The following is a 14,609-nucleotide window of genomic DNA, read 5'->3' on the forward strand; positions in this document are numbered from 1 at the left end:
GTCTCGACCATTTCGAGACTCCTCGTCATGTCCGTGATCACATCCGGGACTCCGAACAACCTTCGGTACATCAAAATGCATAAACTCATAATATAACTGTCATCGTAACCTTAAGCGTGCGGACCCTACGGGTTCAAGAACAATGTAGACATGACCGAGACACATCTCCGGTCAATAACCAATAGCGGGACCTGGATGCCCATATTGGCTCCTACATATTCTACGAAGATCTTTATCGGTCAGACCGCATAACAACATACGTTGTTCCCTTTGTCATCGGTATGTTACTTGCCCGAGATTCGATCGTCGGTATCCAATACCTAGTTCAATCTCGTTACCGGCAAGTCTCTTTACTCGTTCCGTAATACATCATCTCACAACTAACATATTAGTTGTAATGCTTGCAAGGCTTAGGTGATGTGTATTACCGAGAGGGCCCAGAGATACCTCTCCGACAATCGGAGTGACAAATCCTAATCTTGAAATACGCCAACCCAACATCGACCATTGGAGACACCTGTAGTACTCCTTTATAATCACCCAGTTACGTTGTGACGTTTGGTAGTACCCAAAGTGTTCCTCCGGTAAACGGGAGTTGCATAATCTCATAGTCATAGGAACATGTATAAGTCATGAAGAAAGCAATAGCAACATACTAAACGATCGGGTGCTAAGCTAATGGAATGGGTCATGTCAATCAGATCATTCTACTAATGATGTGACCTCGTTAATCAAATAACAACTCATTGTTCATGGTTAGGAAACATAACCATCTTTGATTAACGAGCTAGTCAAGTAGAGGCATACTAGTGACACTTTGTTTTGTCTATGTATTCACACATGTATTATGTTTCCGGTAAATACAATTCTAGCATGAATAATAAACATTTATCATGATTATAAGGAAATAAATAATAACTTTATTATTGCCTCTAGGGCATATTTCCTTCAGTCTCCCACTTGCACTAGAGTCAATAATCTAGATTACACTGTAATGATTCTAACACCCATGGAGCTTTGGTGCTGATCATGTTTTGCTCGTGGAAGAGGCTTAGTCAACAGGTCTGCAACATTCAAATCCGTATGTATCTTGCAAATCTCTATGTCTCCCACCTGGACTAGATCCCGGATGGAGTTGAAGCGTCTGTTGATGTGTTTGGTCCTTTTGTGAAATCTGGATTCCTTTGCCAAGGCAATTGCACCAGTATTGTCACAAAAGATTTTCATTGGACCCGATGCACTAGGTATGACACCTAGATCGGATATGAACTCCTTCATCCAGACTCCTACATTTGCTGCTTCCGAAGCAGCTATGTATTCCGCTTCACATGTAGATCCCGCTACGATGCTTTGTTTAGAACTGCACCAACTGACAGCTCCACCGTTTAATGTAAACACGTATCCGGTTTGCGATTTAGAATCGTCCGGATCAGTGTCAAAGCTTGCATCAAAGTAACCTTTTACGATGAGCTCTTTGTCACCTCCATATACGAGAAACATATCCTTAGTCCTTTTCAGGTATTTCAGGATGTTCTTGACCGCTGTCCAGTGATCCACTCCTGGATTACTTTGGTACCTCCCTGCTAAACTTATAGCAAGGCACACATCAGGTCTGGTACACAGCATTGCATACATGATAGAGCCTATGGCTGATGCATAGGGAACATCTTTCATATTCTCTCTATCTTCTGCAGTGGTCGGGCATTGAGTCTTACTCAATTTCACACCTTGTAACACAGGCAAGAACCCTTTCTTTGCTTGATCCATTTTGAACTTCTTCAAAATTTTGTCAAGGTATGTGCTTTGTGAAAGTCCAATTAAGCGTTTTGATCTATCTCTATAGATCTTAATGCCTAATATGTAAGCAGCTTCACCGAGGTCTTTTATTGAAAAACTTTTATTCAAGTATCCCTTTATGCTATCCAGAAATTCTATATCATTTCCAATCAGTAATATGTCATCCACATATAATATCAGAAATGCTACAGAGCTCCCACTCACTTTCTTGTAAATACAGGCTTCTCCGAAAGTCTGTATAAAACCAAATGCTTTGATCACACTATCAAAACGTTTATTCCAACTCCGAGAGGCTTGCACCAGTCCATAAATGGATCGCTGGAGCTTGCACACTTTGTTAGCTCCCTTTGGATCGACAAAACCTTCTGGTTGCATCATATACAACTCTTCTTCCAGAAATCCATTCAGGAATGCAGTTTTGACATCCATTTGCCAAATTTCATAATCATAAAATGCGGCAATTGCTAACATGATTCGGACGGACTTAAGCATCGCTACGGGTGAGAAGGTCTCATCGTAGTCAATTCCTTGAATTTGCTGAAAACCTTTTGCGACAAGTCGAGCTTTGTAGACAGTAACATTACCATCAGCGTCAGTCTTCTTCTTAAAGATCCATTTATTCTCAATTGCTTGCCGATCATCGGGCAAGTCAACCAAAGTCCATACTTTGTTCTCATACATGGATCCCATCTCAGATTTCATGGCTACAAGCCACTTTGCGGAATCTGGGCTCACCATCGCTTCTTCATAGTTTGCAGGTTCATCATGATCTAGTAGCATGACCTCCAGAACAAAATTACCGTACCACTCTGGTGCGGATCTTACTCTGGTTGATCTACGAGGTTCAGCAGTATCTTGATCTGAAGTTTCATGATCATTATCATTGGCTTCCTCACTAACTGGTGTAGGTGTCACTGAAACAGTTTTCTGTGATGAACTACTTTCCAGTAAGGGAGCGGGTACAGTTACCTCGTCAAGTTCTACTTTCCTCCCACTCACTTCTTTCGAGAGAAACTCCTTCTCTAGAAATGATCCATTCTTAGCAACGAAATGTCTTGCCTTCGGATCTGTGATAGAAGGTGTACCCAACAGTTTCCTTTGGGTATCCTATGAAGACACATTTCTCCAATTTGGGTTCGAGCTTATCAGGTTGAAGCTTTTTTACATAAGCATCGCAGCCCCAAACTTTAAGAAACGACAACTTTGGTTTCTTGCCAAACCACAGTTCATAAGGCGTCGTCTCAACGGATTTTGATGGTGCCCTATTTAATGTGAATGCGGCCGTCTCTAAAGCATATCCCCAAAAAGATATCGGTAAATCAGTAAGAGACATCATAGATCGCACCATATCTAGTAAAGTACGATTACGACGTTCGGACACACCATTACGCTGTGGTGTTCCGGGTGGCGTGAGTTGCGAAACTATTCCACAGTTTTTCAAATGTACACCAAACTCGTAACTCAAATATTCTCCTCCACGATCAGATCGTAGAAACTTTATTTTCTTGTTACGATGATTTTCAACTTCACTCTGAAATTCTTTGAACTTTTCAAATGTTTCAGACTTATGTTTCATTAAGTAGATATACCCATATCTGCTTAAATCATCTGTGAAGGTGAGAAAATAACGATATCCGCCACGAGCCTCAATATTCATCGGGCCACATACATCGGTATGTATGATTTCCAACAAATCTGTTGCTCTCTCCATAGTACCGGAGAACGGTGTTTTAGTCATCTTGCCCATGAGGCACGGTTCACAAGTACCAAGTGATTCATAATCAAGTGGTTCCAAAAGTCCATCAGCATGGAGTTTCTTCATGCGCTTTATACCGATATGACCTAAACGACAATGCCACAAATAAGTTGCACTTTCATTATCAACTCTGCATCTTTTGGCTTCAATATTATGAATATGTGTATTACTACTATCGAGATTCAATAAGAATAGACCACTCTTCAAGGGTGCATGACCATAAAAGATATTACTCATATAAATAGAACAACCATTATTCTCTGATTTAAATGAATAACCGTCTCGCATTTAAACAAGATCCAGATATAATGTTCATGCTCAACGCTGGCACCAAATAACAATTATTTAGGTCTAATATTAATCCCGAAGGTAGATGTAGAGGTAGCGTGCCGACTGCGATCACATCGACTTAGGAACCGTTTCCCACGCGCATCGTCACCTCGTCCTTTGCCAGTGCCCGCTTATTCCGTAGTCCCTGTTTCGAGTTGCAAATATTAGCAACAGAACCAGTATCAAATACCCAGGTGCTACTGCGAGCTCTAGTAAGGTACACATCAATAACATGTATATCACATATACCTTTGTTCACCTTGCCATCCTTCTTATCCGCCAAATACTTGGGGCAGTTCCGCTTCCAGTGATCAGTCTGCTTGCAGTAGAAGCACTCAGTTTCAGGCTTAGGTCCAGACTTGGGTTTCTTCTCTTGAGCAGCAACTTGCTTGCCGTTCTTCTTGAAGTTCCCCTTTTTCTTCCCTTTGCCCTTTTTCTTGAAACTAGTGGTCTTGTTAACCATCAACACTTGATGCTCCTTCTTGATTTCTACCTCCGCAGCTTTCAGCATTGCGAAGAGCTCGGGAATAGTCTTGTTCATCCCTTGCATATTATAGTTCATCACGAAGCTCTTGTAGCTTGGTGGCAGTGATTGGAGAATTCTGTCAATGATGCAATCATCCGGAAAATTAACTCCCAATTGAATCAAGTGATTATTATACCCAGACATTTTGAGTATATGCTCACTGACAGAACTGTTCTCCTCCATCTTGCAGCTATAGAACTTATTGGAGACTTCATATCTCTCAATTCGGGCATTTGCTTGAAATATTAACTTCAACTCCTGGAACATCTCATATGCTCCATGACGTTCAAAACGTCGTTGAAGTCCCGATTCTAAGCCGTAAAGCATGGCACACTGAACTATCGAGTAGTCATCAGCTTTGCTCTGCCAGACGTTCATAACATCCGCTGTTGCTCCAGCAGCAGGCCTGGCACCCAGCGGTGCTTCCAGGACGTAATTTTTCTGTGCAGCAATGAGGATAATCCTCAAGTTACGGACCCAGTCCGTGTAATTGCTACCATCATCTTTCAACTTTGCTTTCTCAAGGAACGCATTAAAATTCAACGGAACAACAGCACGAGCCATCTATCTACAATCAACATAAACAAGCAAGATACTATCAGGTACTAAGTTCATGATAAATTTAAGTTCAATTAATCATATTATTTAAGAACTCCCACTTAGATAGACATCCCTCTAATCCTCTAAGTGATTACGTGATCCAAATCAACTAAACCATGACCGATCATCACGTGAGATGGAGTAGTTTTCAATGGTGAACATCGTTATGTTGATCATATCTACTATATGATTCACGCTCGACCTTTCGGTCTCCGTGTTCCGAGGCCATATCTGCATATGCTAGGCTCGTCAAGTTTAACCTGAGTATTCTGCGTGTGCAAAACTGGCTTGCACCCGTTGTAGATGGACGTAGAGCTTATCACACCCGATCATCACGTGGTGTCTGGGCACGACGAACTTTGGCAACGGTGCATACTCAGGGAGAACACTTCTTGATAATTTAGTGAGAGATCATCTTATAATGCTACCGTCAATCAAAGCAAGATAAGATGCATAAAAAGATAAACATCACATGCAATCAATATAAGTGATATGATATGGTCATCATCATCTTGTGCTTGTGATCTCCATCTCCGAAGCACCGTCATGATCACCATCGTCACCGGCGCGACACCTTGATCTCCATCGTAGCATCGTTGTCGTCTCCCCAATCTTATGCTTCCACGACTATCACTACCGTTTAGTAATAAAGTAAAGCATTACATCGCGATTGCATTGCATACAATAAAGCGACAACCATATGGCTCCTGCCAGTTGCCGATAACTCGGTTACAAAACATGATCATCTCATACAATAAAATTCAGCATCATGCTTTGACCATATCACATCACAACATGCCCTGCAAAAACAAGTTAGACGTCCTCTACTTTGTTGTTGCTTGTTTTACGTGGCTGCTACGGGCTTAAGTAAGAACCAATCTCACCTACGCATCAAAACCACAACGATAGTTTGTCAAATAGACTCCGTTTTAACCTTCGCAAGGACCGGGCGTAGCCATACTTGGTTCAACTAAAGTTGGAGAGACAGTCGCCCGCAAGCCATCTCTGTGCATAGGTGGTGAGTTGCTGCAGTTCTACCCCTCTGCTACCTTTCTCTACTATCTCTTCTCTGACCCTGACTCGTCTCTTCTCTTCTCTGTAGCCATCCTGTAGCCATGGACGGCACTCATAGCATGTGCGAAGTCTGCTCCTTCCCCGCATGGCTAGTTAGCACTTCTCCCGCCCATGGAAGGTCCACTATGTAGGGTTTCGTAGTAATTTCAAAAAATTTCCTACGCACACGCAAGATCATGTGATGCATAGCAACGAGGGGAGAGTATTGTCTACGTACCCAACGCAGACCGACTGCGGAAGCGATGACACGACGTAGAGGAAGTAGTCGTACGTCTTCTCGATCCAACCGATCAAGCACCGAAACTACGGCACCTCCGAGTTCGAGCACACGTTCAGCTCGATGACGATCCCCGGACTCCGATCCAGCAAAGTGTCGGGGAAGAGTTTCGTCAGCACGACGGCGTGGTGACGATCTTGATGAACTACAGCAGCAGGGCTTCGCCTAAACTCCGCTACAGTATTATCGAGGAATATGGTGGCAGGGGGCACCACACACGGCTAAGGAATCGATCACGTGGATCAACTTGTGTCAACTTGTGTGTTTAGAGGTGCCCCTGCCTCCGTATATAAAGGAGGAGAGGAGGGGAGGCTGGCCGGCCAAGGGGGGGAGGCGCAGGAGAGTCCTACTCCCTCTGGGAGTAGGATTCCCCCTCCAATCCTAGTCCAACTAGGATTCCTCGGAGGGGAAAAGAGGAGGAGGGGGCCGGCCACCTCTCCTAGTCCTAATAGGACTAGGGGAAGGGGGGGGGGCGCGCAGCCCATCTAGGGCAGCCCCTTCTCTTTTCCACTAAGGCCCACTATGGCCCAAATAGCTCCCGGGGGGTTCCGGTAACCCTCTCGGTATTCCGGTAAAATCCCGATTTCACCCGGAACACTTCCGATATCCAAATATAGGCTTCCAATATATCAATCTTTACGTCTCGACCATTTCGAGACTCCTCGTCATGTCCGTGATCACATCCGGGACTCCGAACAACCTTCGGTACATCAAAATGCATAAACTCATAATATAACTGTCATCGTAACCTTAAGCGTGCGGACCCTACGGGTTCGAGAACAATGTAGACATGACCGAGACACGTCTCTGGTCAATAACCAATAGCGGGACCTGGATGCCCATATTGGCTCCTACATATTCTACGAAGATCTTTATCAGTCAGACCGCATAACAACATACGTTGTTCCCTTTGTCATCGGTATGTTACTTGCCCGAGATTCGATCGTCGGTATCCAATACCTAGTTCAATCTCGTTACCGGCAAGTCTCTTTACTCGTTCCGTAACACATCATCTCACAATTAACATATTAGTTGTAATGCTTGCAAGGCTTATGTGATGTGTATTACCGAGAGGGCCCAGAGATACCTCTCCGACAATCGGAGTGACAAATCCTAATCTCGAAATACGCCAACCCAACATCGACCATTGGAGACACCTGTAGTACTCCTTTATAATCACCCAGTTACGTTGTGACGTTTGGTAGTACCCAAAGTGTTCCTCCGGTAAACGGGAGTTGCATAATCTCATAGTCATAGGAACATGTATAAGTCATGAAGAAAGCAATAGCAACATACTAAACGATCGGGTGCTAAGCTAATGGAATGGGTCATGTCAATCAGATCATTCTACTAATGATGTGACCTCGTTAATCAAATAACAACTCATTGTTCATGGTTAGGAAACATAACCATCTTTGATTAACGAGCTAGTCAAGTAGAGGCATACTAGTGACACTTTGTTTTGTCTATGTATTCACACATGTATTATGTTTCCGGTAAATACAATTCTAGCATGAATAATAAACATTTATCATGATTATAAGGAAATAAATAATAACTTTATTATTGCCTCTAGGGCATATTTCCTTCACACTCCTCACTTTACTCTCCTTGTTTGGTTTGGTTTCTTTCTTTCTTTTTTTGCTCTTTCTGCTTCAAGCATGCTAGAGCACATTCCAATATGTGTCTATGTGGCTCACAAGTTTGGAATATCTAATCTAATAAGGGATTGCAAAGCTACCTTGTGACGTGCAAATTATTTTTCCTGCATCCATAAATCGTAAATTCACTGTTGTTTGCTTGCTTCCCCTGAATGAATTTGTTAATCAAACTAGATGCCTGGTGCAACTCATGTGCCATGTGTCATACGTTCCAAATTAGATGGCTGCTACATGGAGATATATATTTTTCTTCTGCTGCTGCGCCATGTATTATAGATTCCTCCTCTAGCTAGCGTTGGCTATGTCTGGAAGGTGTATTGCTGCTGGTAGCCAGACCACTATAGTGAGTTACTTAGTTGATGCAGATGCAACAATGCTTTCTTGTCCTGCCTACAAACCGCTGCAAGGTTATTGGTATGTGTGTATAACTGATGCAAGCTATCAAATCAGATATTGATGTTGTGTGTAAAACAATAAAATCTTTTTGCTGTGTGTAATAAATGTAAAGCAATCGAATAAACTTGCTATATGTTGCTTAGCTTATTTACGGGAACATTTTTCTTAGGAACAAGAAACCTTGACTGTTGGAGTTCAAAAAAAAAAGATCATGCGGCCTATATCGATCCCAAGTCTAAGGACTAAATAAGTGTAGACGTGAGGGGGAGTGTTGATTTGCTTAATTTGTTACTTGTCAATGCTTATGTGTGTGTGTGTGTGTGTGTGTGTGTGTGTGTGTGTGTGTGTGTGTGTGTGTGTTACTAATAGTCTGAAATTCGACAAGTGAAGCAATAGGAGCACATGTGATAGATGTGTCTATTGTGATCTATGTTGTTAATTACCTCACCTAGATCATTTGCTTTTTTCATGCAATGATAATTGCTTCAAGTTATTTTCAAATACTATACAGCAACGCAATAGTTACCTATAACCAACCATTTTTAGTCCGCTAGACTTATTTGTTTGTTTGATTTGGAGCAGCAGCAGGCACCCTCCGCCGATGACCTGGACCCCATGCCCAAGCTGACGAGGAGGACATCGTCGAGTCTGACGTCCACCTCGACCATGATGACGCCCCGCACAAGGTTGATCCCTACTTCACCACAAATATGTTCTTTCTTTTGTTGTGGTTCAAAATTCTCCTCCCAAGAACATTAGCTATAGGAATAATTAACTTTTAAGATGTTACTGTTGTGTCATAGAAAAGATGATTAATATTTACTGTAGTGTCCAGACTAGGAATACGTGTGTTGTGCCTTGTGCGCTTTCGGAAAGTAATGCAATGCTAAATGTATGTATGCAAGCTTAGGAAACTGAGCAAGGGAAAAGAGTGAGTGTTAACCATTATTATATCTCCTTGCTGGTTTTGTCAACTATAACTGTGTTGGATCATCATTGGATTGTGAAGTAACAACGGTTCCTTGGTTTGTGTTATGATGCTAAGTAACTTTTTGTTTGTTGAAACGACCATCAGTTATACAAAAACTGTTTGTATGCATCATTTGTTTAGCCTTGGAGCATAAGTGATGTATGTGGTATAAACTATAAGAAATAATGTCGTTAGTAGCCAGTTAACTGTTTGCATTTCCTGTAGATTAGAGCAAGCTAGTTGTTTGCTATTTTTCATGCTTACAAGCACCACTTCTCTTACATGCATTGTTGTTGAAATGAGATTATTCAAAACTGAAGGTTATCGTGCCTCTCAAATTTTTACATTTGTTCTATTTACAGTTCAACTACTTGGTCGGTTGCCACTACTCTCTGCCTGATGACCGGTTATGGGCGATCGGCAGAACAAGTGAGTTGACACTAGGTTACTTCCCTGTAAAAAACGATCCCGCCGGAGGGCGGAGGCTGTCCTGGAAGGAGGCCACACATGAGTTATGAGGACCATATGCCTAGGTGGAAGCAGTCTTGAGAACCTTGGCCAAAACAAGGAAGTTTGAGAAGGCTAGTGGTATGAGGAACAACCATGGCTTCAAGGTTTAACTCATGTATGTGTACCATCCATGATATGCACTTACATCCGGATCTCTGTTGGTCTATGCTTGTAGTTCCGACTTTAGCGGTATGCCGTTTCCCATCACACACATGGAGCGGTCTTGTTCTTTTTGTTATATGTTGTGTATGCTCGCCTCATTCCTGAAATTCCAACTACATATATGTGGTCTGTGTACCATCCATGATATGCACTTACATCCGGATCTCATGCTGATCTTGTGTTTGTTTCCAATGATGCCCTCCTACTCTTGGGAGACCCTTTGTCGCCTACATTGATCGTGGTTGTTGTTTATCATATTAAGAAAATTGGTTTGTCATGTGCCCTCAAAACAACTTGATGATATGTATGCATCTTTTTATGTCCAAACAGACTTTCCATCAGAGAGACATCTTTTTATGTCCGAACTGACTCGACGGTCCTTTTGGATTGCCAAAGGAGATGAATGATTGGGAAAGAGGGAGCATGCCACATGCTGAGAGTTGATACATAGCACGTGTGGTCGGCGGTTGTCAAGCCGATCTTCCAGCAGTCCCACAGTAGACTTTGTACTGATGAAGTGGGCAGTCCAATCCAGGAGTACATATTAGGTCTGCAAGTTACAAGGCTTGTAATACTTGCAACATGTGTTTGGTGATGATGAGACATGAGAGCTCCAACCAGGCTAGCTAGTGTGGTTTAGTTTGTCTAGCTACCCAATCCCAGTGTTGACGTGGCTGTGAAAAATACATAGAAATCAATCAAAGTGAGATATATGATGATTACAATAATAAAATGCTATCACTAACTGAGTAATATCTTGATCTCCCTCGCAAAACAAAACAAAAAATGTTCACTAGTCTTGCACAAGAAAAGTAAATCTGTTCTTTTGCCTAGTGAAATGTTGACAAAGAATTGCCATGCATTGAAGAATCTAGTCATATTTGTCAATCTTATAACAAATATATTTGGAATCCAGCCACATGTACCAGTCTCATCACAAAACCTGCTAGCTTTTAAGTAGCTGCCACAATCAAAGAAGATGAATCCAGCCAGCCAGCCAGCCTGAGGATACATATCTGTCATCTCTCAGAACTGATAAAACATCTCTCGGAACTGATAAAACAGAGAAATTTTAACTCGGTACAACATAGGCCATTAATTGTAAACGCCGTATCTCTCAGAACTTACTTGGGACTTGGAAAGTTTGCTCAAAACAAAGGAATTTTAACTCTGGTACAATATAGGCCATTGTAAACGTTGTATCTCACGGAACTGACTTGGGACTTGAAACTTTAACTCGGTACAACATAGGGCAATGTAAAATCCGTGTGAAACCTGTATCACTTGATAATTCCCTTTCTTGGGAACTTAGCATCATCATCATGTCATTAAATGCCCTAGGGATACCCACCGGCCACCGAGCAAGGGCCTAAGTTGCGCCACATCACTGATCCGTAGCACCACGACCTCCTTCTCGTTCTCTTCGTCATGGCTTCTAAGAGCATCATTATCTCTATATATGTCGGCAATGGTCGTCCGTCCGCGTGCGGGGTGCGCGTGCAACTTAGAGATCCATGCGTGTTGTATTTCCTAGTGGTGATATGATGAACTATAGATTTGGAAGTTTGCTTTGTACAACTGCACTATAAAGTTGGATTTTTTTCGTGGTTGCGTGATGTCGATGATGATTACTGTGAAGCTTTCTCAATGTAATCACTAATGATTGCATAACCTACTGCTTTCCTTCTGAGGCATAATGTCCCTCTCAATTCTTCTCTCTTGAAATAGTGGTTTTGCGTGATCCCTTGTGACAGAAATTATTGGGACTTCAAGATGCAAAGGTAAAACAATTTTTGATGCTGCTGTTTAGGTTAGATAGTCACACTTTTATTTCTGTCAATTGCATGGCATGGTATCTAGACTAGGTGTCGTTGATGTTCTCAATATATTCATGCCTTTTTATACCTTGAATGATCCATCAGCATCCTGTAAAGACTAGTCTCACTGATGGTAATATTTATAAGTATACATGTTATCAGAACACACAAAATGAACCCTGTATTGCTTTGTTCATTTCACTTTCGTGTATTGTGCTATTGTTTTACTCTGAGTTGGCCTGATCCGGTTTTTTTCCACAAATGCAGGTGCCATTGTTGTTGATTCCATTGTTCATGGCCATCTGAAAAGCTAAGGAACTGTTCAAACCTTGAAATAAACTTGAACACCCTGCAGTTGTGTAATTGAGGTCCGATATGCCTCTCATCCTGCCAATTCCGATTCTCCCCATCCATCTACCTAGCCTCAAAGAGTTAGATTGATTTCTGTTTTGTTCGTTTCGAAGCAGGAGCCCCATGACATCACCAAGAATGACAACGATGATGCGGAGGAGGAGGACCTCAACTACACACCACACAAAGTCCTTATTGTCTGTCGGCAATGGCTTCCTTCCCTGCAGCAGGTAGCATTCGGTTACTGCTGCAAATGCCAACGGAAGAAAATATACATATGAAATGCTACACTTGCACTCAGGAGTGTGAGAAATTTTGCCCAATTTCATTGCCATGTTCATCATGTCATTTACCCACAAATTATCAGTTATTTTATGCTATATGAAGTTGTTCCTCTCTTGATTTTTCATGGTAGATGGAATTGTATGATTTTGGATAGTACTTTATCAAATTCAAACCATACAACATCACCCACGTCCCTCTATGCAGTGCACTTTGCAACTGAACCCATCTCCAGTACTGGATCTCCAGTACTAGCTTCTTTCATGTGCCCTTGAGTATCCAGCTCAACTGATTCAAGTTCTTGGACAATTAATTAAGCACTATAACAAATTAATGAATGCCCTCCTTGTTCTTCTAGCTAGTATACATTACTACTGGATGGTGATCAATTTTAGCCAGCCATTCTTCCATGCCCCCTCTCTCCACCCACTCACTTGATAATCTCCCTGCACCATCAATCCATCTCCTTTAGCAACTAGCTGTTGCAAATGGCACCAGATTTAATTCTGAATGTATGCTTAGTTATTCAGCATGCTTGAAGTCCCAGCCTTTTGTGTCTTGTCAGTTATTTTCATAGCTCATAATATGCTCAACTTCTCAGGAAAGTTATTGACGTTTTAGCGTTATGGTCACCGAGTTTCCTCTTGTTCAGTAGGCGAAAGGGAGGTTATATTGAAACGCTATACTGGTGCCCTTGTTGAAATCGAGTGCCCATGTTGTGTGATATACAATGTTGCTGTGTTGTGTCTCTTGTGTGGCCGAGTTTAATATTATGTTTGTATTTCTGTTTGTGGTTGTGTGCTAGAGTCTAATTAGTTACGTGAATAGTTAACTTTAAGATGTTGATGTGTCATAGAAAAGATGATTTCTTGTGTTGTGTACTTTCGGAAATTAACGCAATGCTAAATGTATGTAGGCTTAAGAAATTGATCAAGGTAAGCCATTATATCTCTTTGCTTGTTTTTTAAATTGTCACTATGTCAGATAATTATTTGATTGTGAAGTAATAGTTCCTTGCTTTTGTCTAGTATTAAGAAACAGTTTGTTGAAACAACCATTAGTCTCTCCTAGCTACAGAAACTGCCTATATGCATTTGCTTAGGCTTGGAGCCTAACTCATGTCTCGGGCATGAACTCTCCCTGCATAATTATTTCTTATTCTGCCTATCAGTCGCTGCAAGGTTTTTTGGTATATGTGTGTATAACTGATGCAAAGCTATCCAATCAGATCTTGGTCTTGTGTGTAAAACAATCAATCCTTCTGTTGTGTGTAATCAATGTGAAGCAATGAAATAAACTTGCTACATGTTGCTTACGAGGCACCATGTAGTTTGTTTGTTTGATTTGATTTGTTTGTTTGTTTGATTTGGAGCAGACCTGGACCCCATTCCCAAGCTCACGAGGTCACCGTTGAGTCCGACCTCCACCTCGATCATGACGACGACGACCCGCACAAGGTCGATCCCTACTTTACCACAAATATGTACTTTCTTTTGTGAAGTAACAGTTCCTTACTTTGTGTAATGTTAAGAAACTGTTTGTTGAGACAACAATTAGTCTCTCCCGGCTACAGGAACTGTTTATATGCATTTGCTTAGGCTTGGAGCATAACTCATAAATCAGTTACCTGTTTTGCATATCCTATGAATTTGAGCCTTATCTGTTTGCTATTTCTCCATCTCAAATCTCCATCAGTAAGCTAAAAAAAGACTAGCTAGCTAATCCTCTGTAATTAGCTTGCTTCCCCCATCTCACGCTGAAACCCTAGCTCTTCCCTTGGTGACGGAGAGGCTCACATCATGGATCCTCTCCTCGAAGGTACAAATTTCTCCTACCATTCTCTTATTTTTCTGTTTTCTTCATATACCCATCTGATTCATGATTTTTTTGTAGACATCAACGGCCAAGGAAGGAGAAGCTGCTGCATAGGTGGTGAGCTGCTGCAGTTCTACCCCTCTGCTACCTTTCTCTACTATCTCTTCTCTGACCCTGACTCGTCTCTTCTCTTCTCTATAGCCATCCTGTAGCCATGGACGGCACTCATAGCATGTGCGAAGTCTGCTCCTTCCCCGCATGGCTAGTTAGCACTTCTCCCGCCCA

The 14,609-nt window shown here is 41.9% G+C and overlaps 1 long non-coding RNA gene across 1 annotated transcript; it reads left to right on the forward strand.

The window, feature by feature from the left end:
* The first annotated feature begins 14,113 nt into the window (after nucleotides 1-14,113).
* LOC119337968 lies at nucleotides 14,114-14,609 on the forward strand. The gene is made up of 3 exons (XR_005163705.1): nucleotides 14,114-14,327; nucleotides 14,403-14,441; nucleotides 14,526-14,609. It is a non-coding gene; the product is annotated as an uncharacterized LOC119337968 (long non-coding RNA).

The sequence above is a fragment of the Triticum dicoccoides genome, chromosome 7B (genome assembly GCF_002162155.2).
Source record: "Triticum dicoccoides isolate Atlit2015 ecotype Zavitan chromosome 7B, WEW_v2.0, whole genome shotgun sequence".
NCBI classification, from domain to species: Eukaryota; Viridiplantae; Streptophyta; class Magnoliopsida; order Poales; family Poaceae; genus Triticum; species Triticum dicoccoides.